Here is a 19,054-nt window from a genome sequence, read left to right on the forward strand (position 1 = left end):
TGTGGAATGCAGCTTCCCTGTGCATTGCTGATTACTGGCTATTGCAATACCATTCTGATTGCTGCAGTATGATAGAACATCCCTTTTAATTTACACTTATAAGAAGCTGGCTGTCCCTGTCTGATGTTTAGAGAAGAGTCCTTTCTTACCTTTTCCTCCTTCCTTCCCAATATGCTCCATGCCTCTCAGCCATAGTCATGCAGATGGGGACCCTCTCTCCAGGTGGAAAATCTGCAGGGACCAGCTGTAGGCACATAATCAGCAAGCAAACGTTACATAGTATGGAGTATCATTTCTACTAGAAGCAAACCAGTGTGTGTGCACACATATGTGTGTGTATGTGCCAAGAAGAACACATCTGGATTGGACAACCTCTTCTGCCCCGTAAATCTACGGAGCAGAAGACATCAACTTTCTTTTACCTAACAACCCCATCTTTTTAATGGCAGCAATGAATCAATAAGGAAATGGATCCCTTAAGCATTGTCCTTTTGCACAATTTAATCTCTCTCCTCCAGTCGTTTTGCTGATTTCTTCAGCCAGGAAGCCCAACCAGGACTCAGCTGCTGCTTCAAATACATTCAGGAATTTTTCACCAAGGACAAGGATTCTGGCAGGTGATTTATTTTTCTTCATGATCTGTTTTCACCAAAGCGTCATTAGAAGTGCAGCCTCCACTGCGAGAATGGTGCAAACTGGCTCAGCTGACTTAAATGACAGTGGGGCTTATGGAGTTGGCCGTTACAGGGGGACTTTTGAGGGACACTGGAGCTCAACAGCTCTTCAGATTGCAATGCTGTTGCTCTGTTCTGCACTGTTATTCCCTGCTGCCCTTGGGATAAGAGGGTCATGTGCAAGAGAAAAATACAAAGCCATATTTCCCAAAAGCATAAAGAAAAACACAGCAGTCTTCCCACAGATCCTCCTCACTGAGGCCTAAAAGCTGCCAAAAGCTGCCAGAGTTTAAATCTGCCAGAGCTTTAAACTAGGCTTGAAGGGGCATGGGGATATCAGTCTTGCCCATGGCAATCTGTGGGATGACATGCCAAGGTTAGAGGGACACGTGTTACCAAGGGCCCTCAGCCTGTTGTTCTGAGGTGTGCTGGGTACACTGGAAGAGGTTGCCCAGGGAGGTGGTAGATGTCCCATCTACCAGGAAACATTCAAGGTCGGGTTGGACACAGCTCTGAGCAACCTGATCTAGTTGAAGATGTTCCTCTTGACTGCAGGTGGGGTTGGGCTAATGACCTTTAAAAGTCCATTCCAACCCAAACCATTCTACGATTCTATGTCTCTAAGGTAAATAAGTATCGTTCTTCAGCTGCGACCTTCTCAGCTGTATCAGAGAGCATGAACTGGATAGTTGTCATGAGGGTCCCCTAGGTGAGGAAGTTGTTTGCATGGGAACTTGAATTTCAGTAGGGACTCCAAGGACTGCTGCTTTTAAAACCACTACAGGAGCTGCTGTCTGCCTCTCTCTTTCAGAAGTGGGAATGAGTTGATAGAGCTTTAAGGGAAGACACCATCCGATAACGGGTGTTCAAAGAGAATTAAGGTTGCCTCTCTAATTTCAGCTGACTGAGATGATGTTCAAAGCCATTTCAGCTTCTTCCAAAGTGCTTTCACACTATTCCTTGCCAAAGTACTTGGGAGAAAACAATCAGAAAGAGTTTCTGTTTGTGGGTTTGTTTAATGCAAATATATTTCTTTCACCAGTCCGTGGAGGATTGTAACTCTTTGTGACAATTGCTCTGAAAAATTGAAAGTTTTCACTTTTATTTTCTTATAAGAGAATCATATCCTCTTATGGCAAAATAATTTTGAAGAAACGTGGACTTATTACTGTAGTCCACCAGCTCTAGTATAATATTATCTCACTCATTTAAATCCCTTTCCAAAAACATTGAAATAAACAAACGGTCATCAGATTCAAGTATTTCTTTTAGATCTGCAATAGCATTTTTTTCCTTTGTGCTTACCTATGACACTGGTAATATAAAGCAATTAGTTTTTGTAAATTTCAACTTTTCTCCAGACTTTACCTCCAAAGATTGAGATAGGCTGCATGAAGGCATTTGAAGGATGCAATCAGTCCCTTTTTCTCAAGGACACCATACAGCAATGGCCCAAATAGCAACAGTTACGCTGCATGCAACTACAAACCAATGCCCTTGCAAAGCCGCATACCTTATAATTGGAGCATGGCACAAGCAGGTAGAAATTATTTTTTCTAGCTACTAAAGAATAACCTTACATATCAGCACAAGGCCAGTGAAGTCAGTGACTGGCTGAGAGACCAGTCTTAATGCAAACTTGACAAATGTATGAAACCTTTTAGCACTAAAGTTCTTCATGCATTAGGTAATTCACCTCCTCAATGCCAGTAAGCCCTAACCAGTATAACTACCATGTCTTTTATTCCACAGAAACAGTTTTATGCCGGTGTTGTGGGGCAAAGCAAATCTAAAGGCTATATGTCTTTTTTGGATGGGGGATCCTTTAAACATATGAAAAAAGTTATGGGATTTACAGTCTGCCTATATCATCAGTGCCAGGGACATGGCTGGGGAAACAGCTGAGCCATCATTGTACTAGAGGATCCCTCAGCTGCTGGGAAGGACAGCCACAAGAGTTTTGCTGAGTGGGATGAAGACTGAGAGCTCCAAAGCTGATCCAAGCCACAGGATAGCTTTTCATTTCCATTCCCTGATGACAGAGAAAGAGGGTTTCGCAAATATTTTAAAACAGAGGAGACTGGCAGCTGTTTTAGTGTGTCAGCAAGTCTCCCACTTGGAGGGAAAGCCACACTAAGCAAGGACATCTGGCCACACAGCAGTTACGCAGAGTTTTATCTCCCTGAGCTACCTCTGTGTTTCAGAAGAAGGAACTGTGTTAAAAAAAAGACAGGAGCATCAGTTCTGTATCAATGCAGGACTCTCCAAAGAAGGATAAATATCCATTAAAGGAAATGCAGGAATTTTCTGGAACAGGCAAGATCTGAGCCAGAGAGTCTAAATTTACAAATAAAACATCAGAGTAAAGTTAGTTTTTGACAAGGGAAATGCGTCCCTCACCATAGCTGTGTATTAATTAACAAGACATTTTACTTTAGGGAATAAAATATTGCCCTTTGCTGTTTGCAGCACTTTCTGCTAACCCAGTCTCTTTGTATATCCTGAATCTGTTGAGCAACCAAAGCTTTAAATTGACTGCTAATTTTGTGTTGGGTCAAATTAATTTTGAAACCAAATTAATTAAAGCAGATGAAGTTTTGTTTATCCATTATTCATGAAGCTCATTGGAACAGGAGAGTGCATTGGTTTTATTTAGGATATTACGTTGCTTTAATGAACTCTTTTTCTGCCTCTTAATGCTCCTTTTGAGCAGGAGTTCATCTCTGTGTTGTTGGCTTTTTTTTTTCTTTGGTGGTCTAGTGCAAACAATGTAATTAGCAGATTTTCTTGCTCCAAAAAAGCTGCAGCTGACAATCTCCAGCAGTGACTGCCTCTCACCATAATTCTGCAGAGGGAGAGAAGAGCACGTGTGCATGCTGAGCAAGGATCTCCCACTCATCCTCTCCTGCTGCAGTTGGAGGCTGCAGAGAGGGGTAGATATGCTCACTCAGCATCAGAGCCAGAATATTCACAGATGGTCAGAAGAGGCGGCTGGATAAATAAACTATAACCACCTAACTGTGAGTGTTTGAGTGTCACTGTGGATCATCCAGTGAAGAATTCTTTTCCCCACAGAGCAGTGATTTACAAAAGCCAAGCTAGACAGGAGGGGGTGTGAAGTATGGGCTAGAAAATATTACTGGAGCTATTAGAGTGCTCTTTGCACAAATGGTGTATCCCCTCTGGATATGGTTTAGTTCTAGTAGCTCTGTCTTAAACGATGTATTGAGACCTGAGATACTACTTGTCTCAGAAACTAATGGCATTTATGAGCAAGTAGAAGACTGGAACTCCTCAGAGTAAAGAGAATAAAAATAGAACTTCGCTCAAAAGTTGCAGTAACATCATATTTGTAAATAAAATTAGCTGAGCAAATATAAGTTTAAACAAAAGAAAGGTTGTCTTCACAAAGTGGATTGGACTAAATTAAACAAAATACCAAGATGCCAATTAACAAGATACAAAGATAGGTCTGTGTACAAAGATAAAAGGATAGTTTGCAAATTTGGAAGGCAAAACATTTAGCACTGCTAAAACCCAAGTCTTTTTCCTGCAAAACAGCAAACTGAGAGATCTCATTGCTATAGGATATTAATGAGAACTGATGAAATTAAAGACAGAAGTAGCTACCATATGACCTAGGAAAACATCCAGGTACAATAGCGAGAATGCTATAAGGGATCCAAACTTACATTTCAGGTTGTGAAACAACAACAAAAAAACAGGATTAAGCTTTCATAGAGAAAAAAAAATCTATTCCCCTCTTACATCGCTTGCCTGAAGAATATGATATTAGCCACTGCAAAAACACCAAGGATAATAAATCAAACACTGCAGTTACTTGATCCTCTTAACTGTGGTATCTGAATATCTCATGATATCCATGTATTTATCCTCACAATCCACTTATGGGTGTGGGAATATGATTTGTGTTTTAAAAATTAGGAACTGAGTGGAAAAAAACTAAGGCTGTGATCTTCAGAAGTGTTTAGGCACCTAGTTACTGTGGTTTCACACAAAGTTGCAAGAATAAGGAACAAATCTTTGTACCCAAGGACTATTCCCCTAGTCACTGCTTTGTGCTCTTTTTAAGAATAGGTGGTCCAAATTGACTCTTATGGCAATTTTTTTTTGCGTCTGTCAACCAGAGAAGTATTTTTCATTTGCTTCTGAAGAGAAGGATGGTTGCTAAGGAAAAGAGTACCCAGCAAGGGGAATGTGAAGTGGTTAGAGAGATTAAGGCAAGAAACCAGAATGATGAAGTGAAAGCTTATGTTCCCTTTATTCATGGCACTTTTATTAGTGCTGTATTTTTAGATAGCTAAAGTGCTATTGTAACATTACCACAGAAATTACTAGGACCTGGAGAAGAGTCAGGAAAGGACAAAAGGCTGTAAAGTACTGAAGAGGGGAGGATAAAACTTACACTAATGCTGCTAGATAGACTTGTGGATGTTGAAGACTAAACCTTGTTTAATGGGACTATATATCTGTTTCAGTTACAGTTATGATCAATGTTATCCAATAATCTTCTATTAAGTAGATCAGTACCAGAGAGCGTACTTCTTGTTTATGAGCTGGTAATTACCACATCTTGAGCTAAATAAACTTGGAACCTGAAGGCTGAAATTTTTATATGAAATAAATTCCTTCAGCCTTGGTGTTTGTTAGCTCAGGATACAGTGAAACCATCTAAGCAGGGAACACCACAGTACGTATACAAAGATATGCTCACCTGGCTGCTCCAGCAGAGCTCTGCTCACTCTCACACCGCTTCCAGGCACTGGCACAAAAAAAAAAGCTAGAGTCAAGCTAGTTTTATTTAGGGATTGTTTTGGTCTTCCCCCTCTGTGAGTTGCAACAATATTTTTCATCTGATAGAACAAGATTTAAGGAGCGTAGCCCTCAGCTCAGCAGTCTGTCCATCTGCCCTGCTAGGAGACAAGAAGGGGTGATAAGGCTGATGGCCTTTTGACTGCCCAAAAAGGAACTATTTTTAACAAGTTTTAAAGCTAGTTAAAGGGAATTAACTTTGAAACAAATCAGAACCACTATATGGTCAATAAAAGTGCATCAAAGCCACTGCCCAACAGGTCTACATTTCATCTGTTTCATGGCCCATTTTGGTCAAACTGTCTTCTCTCACCTAAGAGTAGGGTGAAACCTGGGGTGAAGTGTTGGCTTTTCTGAAGTCAAGAGGAGTTTCACTGCTGATTTTAATGGACTTGAGAGTTAATTCTGTGTGTCTGGCCGGGACAATTACAAGCAAGCAGTGGTCTCGGTGGCACGGGCAGCATGCAGGACCAGAATAAACAGCTTTTTCACAACAGTGAAACTGTGCTGTGTCTATGTAAATCCCAAGACTTTGATTGGCTGATGTCTGTAAATAGACAATTAGGCTTCACATGTTTGCAGATTAATAAATGGCCATTCCACTGTGGCTAAGCTGCATAGCAATCCTCAGTGTAGCTCACTGAGAACATTCCACTGCTGCTGACTTTAATTGTTATTAGTTTGCATTATATGTTAAATAGGGGAATATTTTAATGTAATAGCTGTAAGCGCTAAAGCTGAGTGAATAATTCATAGCAAATTATTTATTCAATAAATTTAGCCTCTTTTACTCTTCAATTTTTCAGGAACAAGTTTATTATTTTCTCAAAAGAGTGGTTATTATTCAGAATTACTTTCTAATCAGTTTATCAGAATGTTTCTTGTTCTGTGGATCCCCTGGGTAGGCTATTTTTTACTGAATCAGTAAGCCACACAGCACAATTTCCTCCCCTGTTTTGATGTGTGTTACCCTTTAGCAGAAGTTTCCAGTACCGAGTTAGGTTTAACCAAAGGCAACCTGGCTCCTCTTACTCCCAGTGTCCCTGATGGAAGGTATGATGCATGTCCTGCCACAACACTTTTACCTTCTACGAAGGCCAGCCGAAGAAAGTGGTCAATGCTCTGGGGGTTGAGGCAAATTTAGGACTGAGAATTTCTACATTACTGTGATGAAGAATATATATAAGTGTCCCATCCCCCCTTGCTTTTAGACAGTGGCTGCACAGCATAAGAGATGCAGCATGGATCACTTCAGGATCCAGGACCAGTATGAAAAGCCGTTACAAACTGTCCACCGATAAATGGCATCCGTCTCACTAAGTGTCAGAGGACCCCACAACATATGCTGTTGTTATTTTTTCTTTTTTCTTTTTTTTTTTATAGTTCACAACTCAAGGAAAGCAGATGAAGACAGCCAGCAAACCGGAAGGAACAACCCCCACTACCACACATAACTGCATCGAGCCACCCTCTGTGCACCTATCCTGGCTCTCCACTTTAGAGGTGAGCCGGTTACAGCTCTGCTTTTTACCCTCAGCTGGCTTCCCTTGAGTCTATTTGCAGCAATGCTTAGATAATTTTGTTGCAGTCATTTTTGCCTCAGATGTGCACCTCATGCCAGGTGTCTGCCTCAGGTATTTACACGTGTATGTGAGATCTGAGAAAAGCAGAGCTAATCAGTGAGCCTTGATAATTAATAAGCCTTGCAATCTCACAATGTTTTGCATTGCTCCCTTGTCTTCCCTCAAGTTTCCCAGGATTGCTCATAGTGCTCCTGGTGAGGTGTGCCCCACCTCAAGGGCTCTGGCTCAGAGCAGCCTCTCTGTTACTCACAAATCTTCGAGGCAGCGCTGCATCCCTCCTCTTTCCAATTAGTGGGTGGTCATCAGCATAAGGCTGTTCTACATCAGCACGGGGGGGCTACTGTTCACTGAAGACCAAGTGGGAATGAAAACAGTTTGGGTAAGCTCTGCTGACAGTAGAGTACAGCTTTATTTAGTAGAATTTGTTTCATACAAATGGCATCCCAAGGTACTTATCAAAGTTAAATAATACATAATAGCAGAGGGAGAGAAAAATTAAGAGGCACAGGCATGGGAGCAGATATGTTTTCAGATGAGATTTGAAAATAGATGGAGAAGCGGTGAGGCAGAAAGAAACAATAGAAAAAAAGACTGTTCCAGAAGGTGGGAAATACAGGGGGAAAAAGCTTTTGCAACAGCCATTGTTTGAGCATAATTAGGCACAGAGAGATGATCAGTGCCATTTGGAGAGAAAAATAGGAACTGAGCAGAAGAAGGAAGAGGAGTTCCAGGAGGTGGACTGGGAAAAGGTCACAGAAGGCAAATAAAGAAACAAATGGGAACTGTGGGAACTTCTTCCGTAAATGTACAATGGTGAATTTGAGCAGAAAGGAAAGTCAGGCACTGCCATATCCAGAGGAGAATTTCCTCCAAACAGCTGCATCAGTCTAACTTTCTGCAATGGTTTTAGACCCAAAAGATCAAAACTAGGAGGTGCTATATAATCTACTGCTTTCCCTACTCCTTCCTGGCAAAGGTTATGTTTTCTCTGTCCTGGGCTGAAAACAGCAATTCCATTGCACACTTGCTGTATGTTTTTTGGACAAAACTAACTTCTTTTTATTCAATAATGTATGAGAAGGAGTCAAGGGGTTGCTACAGATATAGTGGATTATGGTAGTCAAGGGAATGAAGTGTTTTCTATCCCCTGTGACCTGATGTTGTCCACATTTTGTTTGGTGGAAGAAATATCTAGTCAAGGGACACATTTCTAATACTAATATGAAGAAAGAAAGGAATGTCACAGGAGGACAATCTGGTTACCAGGCTGCTTCTGCCTGACAGTGCATGAGACAGGGCTGTACTATGACTAGATTGGATTGTGAAGCAAGAAATTAAGTGCAGATGTCCCATTGTGGTAACTTTTGGGATTCTAACCAACGAACTGTCCTATACCAGATGTACAGGGGTCATGCCATTGACACAGAGACTAGGGACCCCAGTGAGTTCTCCTTCAGGGCAGCAATATAGGCTTGCCCAAAGCTCTGTGGGTAGCCTGAACCTCCTCTGGATAGCCCTCTGGAAACTGCTAAATGCTAGAGTGCCTTCAGGGCTGCTTGCATTTATACTGGGCTGGAGGGAACATTTTCACTACTGGAGGAATACTGAGTGGGTGCATTTAGAATCATATAATTATAGAGTGGTTTGGGGTGGAAGAAATACTTGAAGCTGATGAACGCTTGTTTATTTCAATGTTTTTGGAAAGGGATTTAAATGAGTGAGATAATATTATACTAGAGCTGGTGGACTACAGTAATAAGTCCACGTTTCTTCAAAATTATTTTGCCATAAGAGGATATGATTCTCTTATAAGAAAATAAAAGTGAAAACTTTCAATTTTTCAGAGCAATTGTCACAAAGAGTTACAATCCTCCACGGACTGGTGAAAGAAATATATTTGCATTAAACAAACCCACAAACAGAAACTCTTTCTGATTGTTTTCTCCCAAGTACTTTGGCAAGGAATAGTGTGAAAGCACTTTGGAAGAAGCTGAAATGGCTTTGAACATCATCTCAGTCAGCTGAAATTAGAGAGGCAACCTTAATTCTCTTTGAACACCCGTTATCGGATGGTGTCTTCCCTTAAAGCTCTATCAACTCATTCCCACTTCTGAAAGAGAGAGGCAGACAGCAGCTCCTGTAGTGGTTTTAAAAGCAGCAGTCCTTGGAGTCCCTACTGAAATTCAAGTTCCCATGCAAACAACTTCCTCACCTAGGGGACCCTCATGACAACTATCCAGTTCATGCTCTCTGATACAGCTGAGAAGGTCGCAGCTGAAGAACGATACTTATTTACCTTAGAGACATAGAATCGTAGAATGGTTTGGGTTGGAATGGACTTTTAAAGGTCATTAGCCCAACCCCACCTGCAGCCAAGAGGAACATCTTCAACTAGATCAGGTTGCTCAGAGCTGTGTCCAACCTGACCTTGAATGTTTCCTGGTAGATGGGACATCTACCACCTCCCTGGGCAACCTGTTCCAGTGTTTTGCCACCCTCATCATAAAAAACTTCTTCCTTATATCAAGTCTAAATATACCCTCTTTTAGTTTAAAACCATTACCCATTTTCCTGTCACAACAGGCCATGCTAAAACATCTGTCCCCATCTCTCTTATAAGCCCCTTTATGTGTTGAAAGGCTGCAATAAGGTCTCCCCACAGCCTTCTCTTCTCCGGGCTAAACAACCCCAATTCTGTCAGTGTTTCTTCATAGGAGAGGTGTTGCATCCCTTTGATAATTTTTGTGGCCCTCCTCTGCACCCACTCCAACAGGTCCACGTCTTTCCTGTGCTGAGTTTTTCATCCACCAGCACCTGCAAGTCCTTCTCCGCAGGGCTCCTCTCAATCCTTTCATTCCCCAACACATATTGATACCAGGGGCTGCCCTGACCTAGGTGCAGGACCTTGCACTTCGCCTTGTTGAACTGCATGACGTTCACATGGGCCCACTTCTCAAGCTTGTCCAGGTCCCTCTGGATGATATCCCCTCCCTCAGGTGTATCAACCACACCACTCAGCTTGGTGTCATCTGCAAACTTGCTGAGGGGGTACCCAATCCCCCTGTCTATGCCATTGATGAAGTTATTAAACAGTACTGGTCCCAGTATGGACCCCTGAGGGACACCACGGGTCACCAATCTCCATGTGGACATCCAACCGTTGACCACTACCCTCCAGCCAATTCCTCATCCATTGAACGGTCCACCAATCAAATCCATATCTCTCCATTTTAGGGAGAAGGATGTTGTGGGGGACTGTGTCAAAGGCCTTACAGAAGTCCAGGCAGACAACATCCGTAGCTCTTCCCTTGTCCACTGATGTAGTCACTCCATCACAGAAGGCCACTAGTCTGGTCAGGCAGGACTTGCCCCTGGTGAAGCCACGCTGGCTGTCTCGAATCACCTCCCTGTCCTGGATGTGCCTTAGCATAGTTTGTAGGAGGATCTGTTCCATGACCTTCCCAGGCACAGAGATGAGGGTGACAGATTGGTAGTTCCCAGGGTTCTCCTTTCTACCCTTTTTAAAAACGGGTGCAATGTTTCCCTTTTTCTTGTCACCAGGGGCTTTACCTGATTGCCATGACTTTTCAAATACATTAGGGGCAGATAGAATGTTCTTACTCCCCGCTAATTTATTCTGTCTTCTCCTGGACCATGTTTTTGCAGCAAGACACAGAATCTGTCCCTAAGGTTTCTTCATTGTTCTGCTGCTCTAAATGCATCTTCTGGAAACACTTTGACCTGCATGTTGGTTTCATAATGTGGGGATGTGACAGAAGGCAAGGCCTGTCTTGTGAAAGAAGAGAATGGCCCAGAATATTTCAGAAGATTTTGCTCAAGAAAGTAGCTGTTCTGCAAGCTCCAGTTAAGTAACCATGAAGAGCTAGAAAAAGGCTGTATTATGAAACTCACTGAGCTTTTCTTGCCATGAGATAAGACAAAGCTGTCTTGAATCTGTTCATAGTTCGATTTTTTGTTTGTTTAATTCCCATCTTCAACAGCCAGGCAGACCTGGGACCTGTAGAGAAAGGTCATCACCTAGATGTTTCCAAATGTTAAGTGTTTGAAGATGAGATGAAAAGCAGCATAGAGAAAATTGGCATGTATCTGGTAGTCCTTCAAGAAGTCAGAAGAGGAAGACAAAAGAAGACAGCAGTTCATCTGAATGTAAAAAGCAAGGCAAGTCAATCCATCCTGGTCACAAAGGCATCCTTTGATGCCAGAAGACCTTTCAAACAAAGCTAGTGGTAGGAGGAGGGTAAGGGATTACCTAGTTAGGCCAAGAATTCAGAATGTGGATGTTGGTCTGGCAGGAGAGGTCACAAATCCATCAGGAGAAAGCACATGCCCTGAAGAGACCTAAAACTTTGTAGCCACTTCATGTATAGCCCTAGCCTCTGTAGGGGATCCTGGCAGTCTCCCCACGTTCCTGTTAGAGCTATCAAAGCCCAGACACAGAAGGAAGCCACAGCCCTGGCAGTGGCAGTGGAGTGGTATTGCTACAGCAGCCTCTCCAGAAGCCTGTAGAGAAAGAAGCTACAGAGAAGCTCCAGGCTCTGGTCCTACATGCAGAACGTGTCTTTTTTCACTTTATTCAAGCTTTTGCTATTTGTAGCCTCTGTGCCTGAAAATCAGACATCAAACTGAAGGCCTTAGATATGAAAGAATGAAGGGAGAGGAGATACTGCTTTTGCCAGGACAGAAACGACATAGCCTCCCCCTTAGGACATGACTGATATCGAAGTATAAAGGGAAGCAGCTATGTAGACCTCCACAGCTATTTATTTTTTTAGTGCAGGATTCCCAGTAAGAAGTAATGCTGTATTCACATATTACGAGAAGTACCTTTCCATATTTTTTCACAGGTATAGGGTCTTCTAGCAATATTAATATTCAGGACAAGTAATTTTCAGGGTAGTTTAAGTACCCCAAATCCACCTCACTATTTCTTACAGTACCAAACTGGTCTACAGTGTTGACACACAATATGCAAGAACTTGCAAGAACAGGCTTTTTTGGTTGTTGTTGTTCTACTATTGTAGAAAATTTTGTGATATGCTGGGAACAAAGCAGAATGGTGGGGAAATCTTTTACAGTGACCGGCCACAAATGTTTTGCTGCTAAAGAGGATGGAGAAGCTGGTGTTGATCTCAGTGAGGTTGACCATTCCACACACACCTGACTACCAGCCTTAACTAAGCTGCCTTAGAGCAGCTTTAGCTGATGTTGGGCAACATCTTCTCAATGTATTACACCCACCACTTTTGCAGGAAGGAGCACAAACCATGGAGCATGGAGAAGAATCCACTTCTCTGTGGAGCTAAAGCCTCTCCCTTAGAGGTTTTTGAGGTGATCAGACTTCCAGCTTCCCTGCTTAGTGCAAGTGTATGAATGACATGTAATAAAGGGAAACATGAGAACACCTTGTCTCCAGATCCTTGAAAAGGGGAATGTGGCACTCTATTTTTGAATAGGTTGTGTTTCTTGGATTTGAAAAGATAAATGGCATACTGTTGGTGCAAAAAAATGTATGTGCCAATAAGCCAATTTCTCTAATTATTAGGGCAGCCCACTTTGCTGGAAGTATTAAGATTTTCTTTAAAATCCTTTACTAAAGAGTTTGCATTGTGTTTAGCTTATCAAATGGCATCAATGAAAGCTTGATTCCTCATTCAAGGGTGCTGATAAATAAAAGAAGAAAAAGTTGTGCAGTTGGACTTTTATACCATCAGCCATTAAATGATTATTGGTTTACTTTTTACCAAGCTATAGTAGACATAATTTTCCTATGCACTCTCTTAAATGAAGGGTCTTTCCCCTGCTTACATCCTTCCCTGCTGCTAAGAGAGAAACTGAGATAGTGCTCCCAAATGCCAACAACTCTGACAGTTACAGAGCATTAAATGAAACCTCTCTCTGATTTCCACTCCTGTGTGCAAGACACATATGCCAGTACCTGGCCAACCTTCCCTAGGCTCACCAGTGACCACCTGGATCCTTGTGGTCCCATGCCTTCCTCAGCACACTCACACCACTGCTGAGACTTCCCATCACTGGCAGCCCACAGCAAAAAGTGGCACCAGGTAACTAGCGAATATCTCCCCTGTCCCTCCATGGGAGCAGGAGCTACCCACAAAAATGATGGGTTACCTTTGATACAGCAAAGTCTTAAGCCTTGTGAATACTCACAAGAAGTATACTTGTGTTGACCATTTTCATGCTGGGCCATGTCCTTGGTCATGGTCTTGTCAGCTTCAGTCATGCTGGGAGATGATGCAAGTTTAAGCTGCAATTTGATTATCTGCTTACAATACCGTAGCATGAAGATCTCCATGGCATTTTGTCACAGCTTGAGGTAGCTCAGGACACTCCTGGTTTAAGGTCAGTGTTGTAAAGCTGTTTGCCATGGCCGCAGAGTCACACCTCACTGTTTGGTTAGTGAAGAATTGAAGAGAGCAGGAAGGGGCCGAGCCTCAGTCCTGGGTAGCAGGCAGATGAACCAGGAGTGACAGGTGAGCCACAGAGTGAAGAAAACATTGAGCAAGGCACAGCTAGCATGTTCCCAGAGTGCTTCAAAGCCTCTCTAGCATGGACACATGGCACAAGGTGGCACAGCACAGAAATTGACATGTTTTGTAAGAGTAGTTTAAACAGAGTATTGCTAAGCCATGTGGCACTTTTAGGCATGAATACTTGTTCATGGAGACTGCTAACATGGTCAGTAAGGACAACTGTGGTATCCTGATGACACTACTTCGTCAAATCTCAGAGCAGAAGAAAGGGATAGGCAGATCCTACAATTGACTAAAAGTGAGAGGAAATGGGACATGGACCTTCCCCCAACAGGTAATTAGTGTCTGGTCTGATTACTTCATTATTTTTCAACCTTCCTGTCTCCAGCAGATCCCAATTTCTGCCCCATCAAACCTTTTCCCAGCAAGACAAAACTGCCACTGGGTGTCTGTCTCTGAGCTTTTCCTTGTCCTTCCAGTGTGAAGAAGAGAATAAAGAGCTTTCTCATTTACCTGTTTGTATGTTTTGCAACTGCTTTATTTTGCTTCAGTCAAAATCCTCCTTAAAAATACAAGCACTGCTTGCTTTCCATTTAGGGGCAGGAGGCGGCAGCTGCCTGGCCCTGGGCACAATTACACTCCAATAGCTGAGGATGGGAGTCAGTGGCGGCCTCACTCTCCCCCAGCTTTCATGAGGAAAAATTCATTTAGCAGCTCAGCATGGAGGGCTCTGCACAGCCTCCCCCTTTCCTGTGAAGAAAGAAGCATTTGAAATGGCAGCAAGAATATGCACATGCATTTCAGCTCTTTCTTCTTTCAGTTACTGCTGAGTTTTCCCATGCCCTTTGCAAACACATTTTCCCCCATCTGTGTGTACTCCCACTGCACTCAGGTGGCTAGCACAGAACAGACACCCATTTTGTTCTGTTTGTTAGGCACTTACTTTCTTTTTCTTTTTCTTTTTCTTTTTCTTTTTCTTTTTCTTTTTCTTTTTCTTTTTCTTTTTCTTTTTCTTTTTCTTTTTCTTTTTCTTTTTCTTTTTCTTTTTCTTTTTCTTTTTCTTTTTCTTTTTCCTTTAGTTTTCTAGGAGGGACTGGTTAATCAGGGGACCCATACTGTGTGACTGAGCTAATCATAGAATCACAGAATCATAGAGTGGTTTTTGTCTGAATGGACCTTTAAAGATCATCTAGTCCAACCCCCTCACCATGGGCAGGGACATCTTTCACTAGATTGGGTTGCTCAAAGCCCAGTCCAACCTGACCATGAACACTTCTAGGGATGGGGCATCCACAAATTCTCTGGGCAACCCATCAGCTTCATAGTCGCTAGGGAACACATTGCTCAGTGATCACCCAAAGCCAAAGAAACCAACCAAAGTCTGATGCAGTTGACATCAAACTGCTTGAAATATAAGACCCAAGTAGCTTCTTCCATCATCTGGTGAAATGGTATGGCTCTCTGAATGATCCTCTTCCAAAACTATCTGTCAATCAAACAGGAAAGTAATATAATAGAACTTGCCACAAATCAATTAATCACACTAACCACAGAAGTTCAGCTGTCTTCATGGTGTCATTTGTGATCACCAGAGCCTGGGAGTCTCCCCAGAGGCATTTGCATAACAGCTGCCACCAGCATCGGCTGTGTTAATTACTACACCTGCTGGAGCTGCCTGGTCTAGGTCCCTTTTGCCCCAAACTAAAACTTCATACCTTCCTCCTTTCCAGGAAGAGAAGAACCGTGTTTTTTCACATGCATACACCTGTCTGGGATGAAATGAAAACATTCTATGACTACAGAGGTACCTCCTACCCTCACAGCCACTCAGGAAAGGTGTTTACCATAGTGGACATGCACAATACTTTTAAGAAACATTTATGCCAAGGATCCCATATTATGTTAAGCTTCTTGTACTATTTAACCTGTACCTTATTAAAAGTATCTGCAGTACCTAATGACTCTGAGCTGTTTGATAGACGCTTGAAAACTGAAATGCTTGGATTTTTAGAAACCAGGTATTACCACACAACAACCCACAGTAACAACTGCACCTTTGTAATTTGAGATTTAAATGCAGATCAACTGGTTTTCAGCCTTTTCAACAGGCTACTATTTTGACACATTTTTCCACCACCTTATCATATTGGAAAAAGCAGGAGTCACAGTCACATGAATAGACTGTGTTTCAGTGCATACTATTTAAACTCTTGCTGCTGAACAGTGGTTCACCATCAAATACCAATTAGATAAAATAACGCAAGCCCCTCTTCTGTCTCTTGCAGATCCAAAAGGTGACTGAAATAGTGCTGCATGCAGTGTAGCCAGAAAATCATGAGTACTGTCTCTAGGACACACTACAAGACAGCTTTCCAGCCTGAACTGATGCAGGATGACTGCCTCAAGAATGGGCCATGCTTGCGCTAGTACTGAGTGGGTGCTTGAGCAGGTGCACTTGTTTCTACAAAGGTGAGGAACTTTAGCTGGAGGGGCTCAGGCAGCACCCTCTGCAAAGAGAAAAGAATGAGGGATGGGAAAAGAAACTGGGCTTTGCTTAGCATGGGACTGGCATGAAGATATCTGAGACTGGGAACATCACCTGCTGGGTTTGAGCCTGCTTTCTGCCTTTGGGGTAGAGAACTGGAGATGTGTATATTCAGAGTGAATGAGTTGCCAGTACAGTTTTATCTAGGCCTTGGCAGTCTCGGAGATCATCAATAAAAATTAATCTATAACTGGACTAGTGGCCATACACCACAAACAGACTCTAGGAGCCTGGTCCAAATGACTCAGATGAGATTTTTGTTGCAGGGATCATGGTGATGACAGGCCAAGTCCTGTAAGGGAAAATAGTCTTACTACATGTTTGTATACCATTGAGCTCTGATGCTGGCTGGGACTTCTAGGAGTGCTGATAATCACAATGACAATCTCCTTCCAAATTTACTTATACTGCACAGTAGCCTACAGTTCTGCAGAGAAAGCCTTATAGATCTCTGCCAGCACAAAGGGGACTGAAAGGCAGCCTGGGTCCCTTAAGCTAAAGCTAAAGCTAAAGCTTAAGGGAGGCAGAAAAGTTTTAAAATATGTCTACTTTGTCTTTTTCTTTCTTTTTTTTTTTTTTTTTTTTTTGGTAGTGCAATTTAGTTAGGTTGTAATGCTAAAAACTCATCTGGGGGAAGGGAAAGGGAGACAACAGGACATATCCTATTTTCTGAGCGAGATTGTTAATCTGATGGGAACTTCTGAAAGATAACAGCATAATGGACAAAACAAATATACTGAATCTTTTTAGGGCATGGACATCAATCATGTGGTCTCTCTGAATATTTGTACTGACAAGTAAGATATCCACCGTCAATCATGAGAGGGTGTGCAGTGGAACAGTATTGTAATGGATTGGTGCTTCATACACTCAGGTTTGTGCTGAGGGCTGGGAACCAGGTGGGGAAGCAGTGCCCTTGTCAAGTTGGTTATAAAGAACCCTCCTCTGTCCCTGGAGGCTGTCAGGAAATGGTTTTCCCTCCTGCTATCAGGGAACAGATAATACAGAAAGTGCTGCAGTGTTTCTCTTTGTTATTTAAGGAAATATATAAGTACTTTAAGTACTTTAATGGTACTCTATTCAATGCATGTCGATAATGACAGAGACTGGAGAATGCAATTTAGTGGAGCAGAGACAGCGAGTGCAAATCCAGTCTTTCTGTACAGACTTCTTCCACTTGCATCACAGTCTGCAAAGCCATTAGCACTTCCTAGCTCTAGGGAAGACCAGTTAAAACTGGAAGCCACATGCACAATGCTTCAGAGCAGTCTGTCTTGCAGGCTTCCATATTTAAGCAGTTGGACTAGATGACCATTGTAGGTCCCTTCCAACTGAAACTATTCTATTCTATTCTATTCTATTCTATTCTATTCTATTCTATTCTATTCTATTCTATTCATGTTAAGCGTCTGATGTAGGCATATATGTTTACTTTCAGTATTTTTCAGTCCTGGACAAGTATCCTACTCCTTTGTTTACAGGGCAGGAAGCATGGTGGGTAGCTGTACCTCAGATGAAACAATTAATCTCACTCATAGCTTCCTCAGGGGGACATGCACAGCACGCATTAAGGAAGCACAGGTCCTTAGGTTTCTCTCTTGGCTCTTCCTCACAGGTGCACTAGTCCCCTCTGAGTGGCTATCAAAGCAAGAACAGCTTTCCTCCTCCCATATAAAAGGCCCCCTCTGTGTAAACAGAAATGAGTAGTTCCTACAAGGCAGGTCTGAAAGTAGAGGTGCATTTGCAAGAGAGGATATCAAGATCCTGGTATTACCCTCTCTTCATGCCTCTGCAGGAGACACAAGAAATCAGTCAACGATCTGCATGATGTAGCTTTACATGGCCAGTCCCACACTGATCAGGCCAAGAGAGAGGAATTCCTCCCATGGACAATGAGCTGGGGTACCAAGGAAAGGCTGTGAAGGGACACTGAGGCAGGATGAACACAGCCCTGCTCACGCCACTCCACACCTATCTCCAGTTCATCTCCTATATCACTGTTTCTGACAAGGCCTGTCTAGACTAGTCATGGTCCTGGCCTGACTAGCAGTGCATATAGACAGGAAAACCTCAGTGTAAGGTGCCTAGCTGTTGCACGTGCTTTGTCCCTGGTGTTTAAAGAAACTGGAATGTCTTTGTAAGCACAAAGGTTTGCATGGAGCACCTTATGTAAAAGACATCCTACCTATTCCAATGTTGTGGGGATATGGATATTTGGATAGAGGACAGTCTGATTTTAAAAATATATATATATATAAAAGTTTTTCATGCCCTAGAATGTCTAAAACAGCATTAAATGCCTACATTTACAAGGACAAATCACACCTTATCATACAGTATACAGGAAGAATTATTGGGATCTTTGTAGTCTCCACTGAGTATACTACAAAAGCAGCACACATACAGCAAAGAATATATAGAAAAATATCTGAGGGAACCATATTTTACAGTGAAATTTCTAGTTCTTTCATGACTGAATTTAATAGAATAATGCTGCGCTCTTTGATTATCAACATCCTTGTGTAGAATCACAAGGCTACCTGGAATGGCAAAGACTGGATCTCACTTAACAAATGCTTGCAAAACAGCTATGATAAATGTAACTTTTTTTTTTTCCAAAGAAATTCTAAAACTTCTTATGGCTGAAGTAGTTTTAGTACAAGGTCGTGCAAATCTACAAAATTATTTTTATCCTGCTGAAATGAGCAGGAGGGCTGTATCACAAGGGCTGGACATGAAGTCCACTGATCATGGACAAATCTGAGTCTTCCATATGTGTAGGCTATTAATATTAGAAGTATCTTCCAAGATGAAAGACCTGTCTTTCAGTCTCTTCTCATAAATATTCACACATGTTATATAAATATATACACGGCCAATCCAGCCTTCCACTTTCCATACAGGTTG

The sequence above is a fragment of the Phalacrocorax carbo genome, chromosome 1 (assembly GCF_963921805.1).
Source record: "Phalacrocorax carbo chromosome 1, bPhaCar2.1, whole genome shotgun sequence".
Classification (NCBI taxonomy): Eukaryota; Metazoa; Chordata; class Aves; order Suliformes; family Phalacrocoracidae; genus Phalacrocorax; species Phalacrocorax carbo.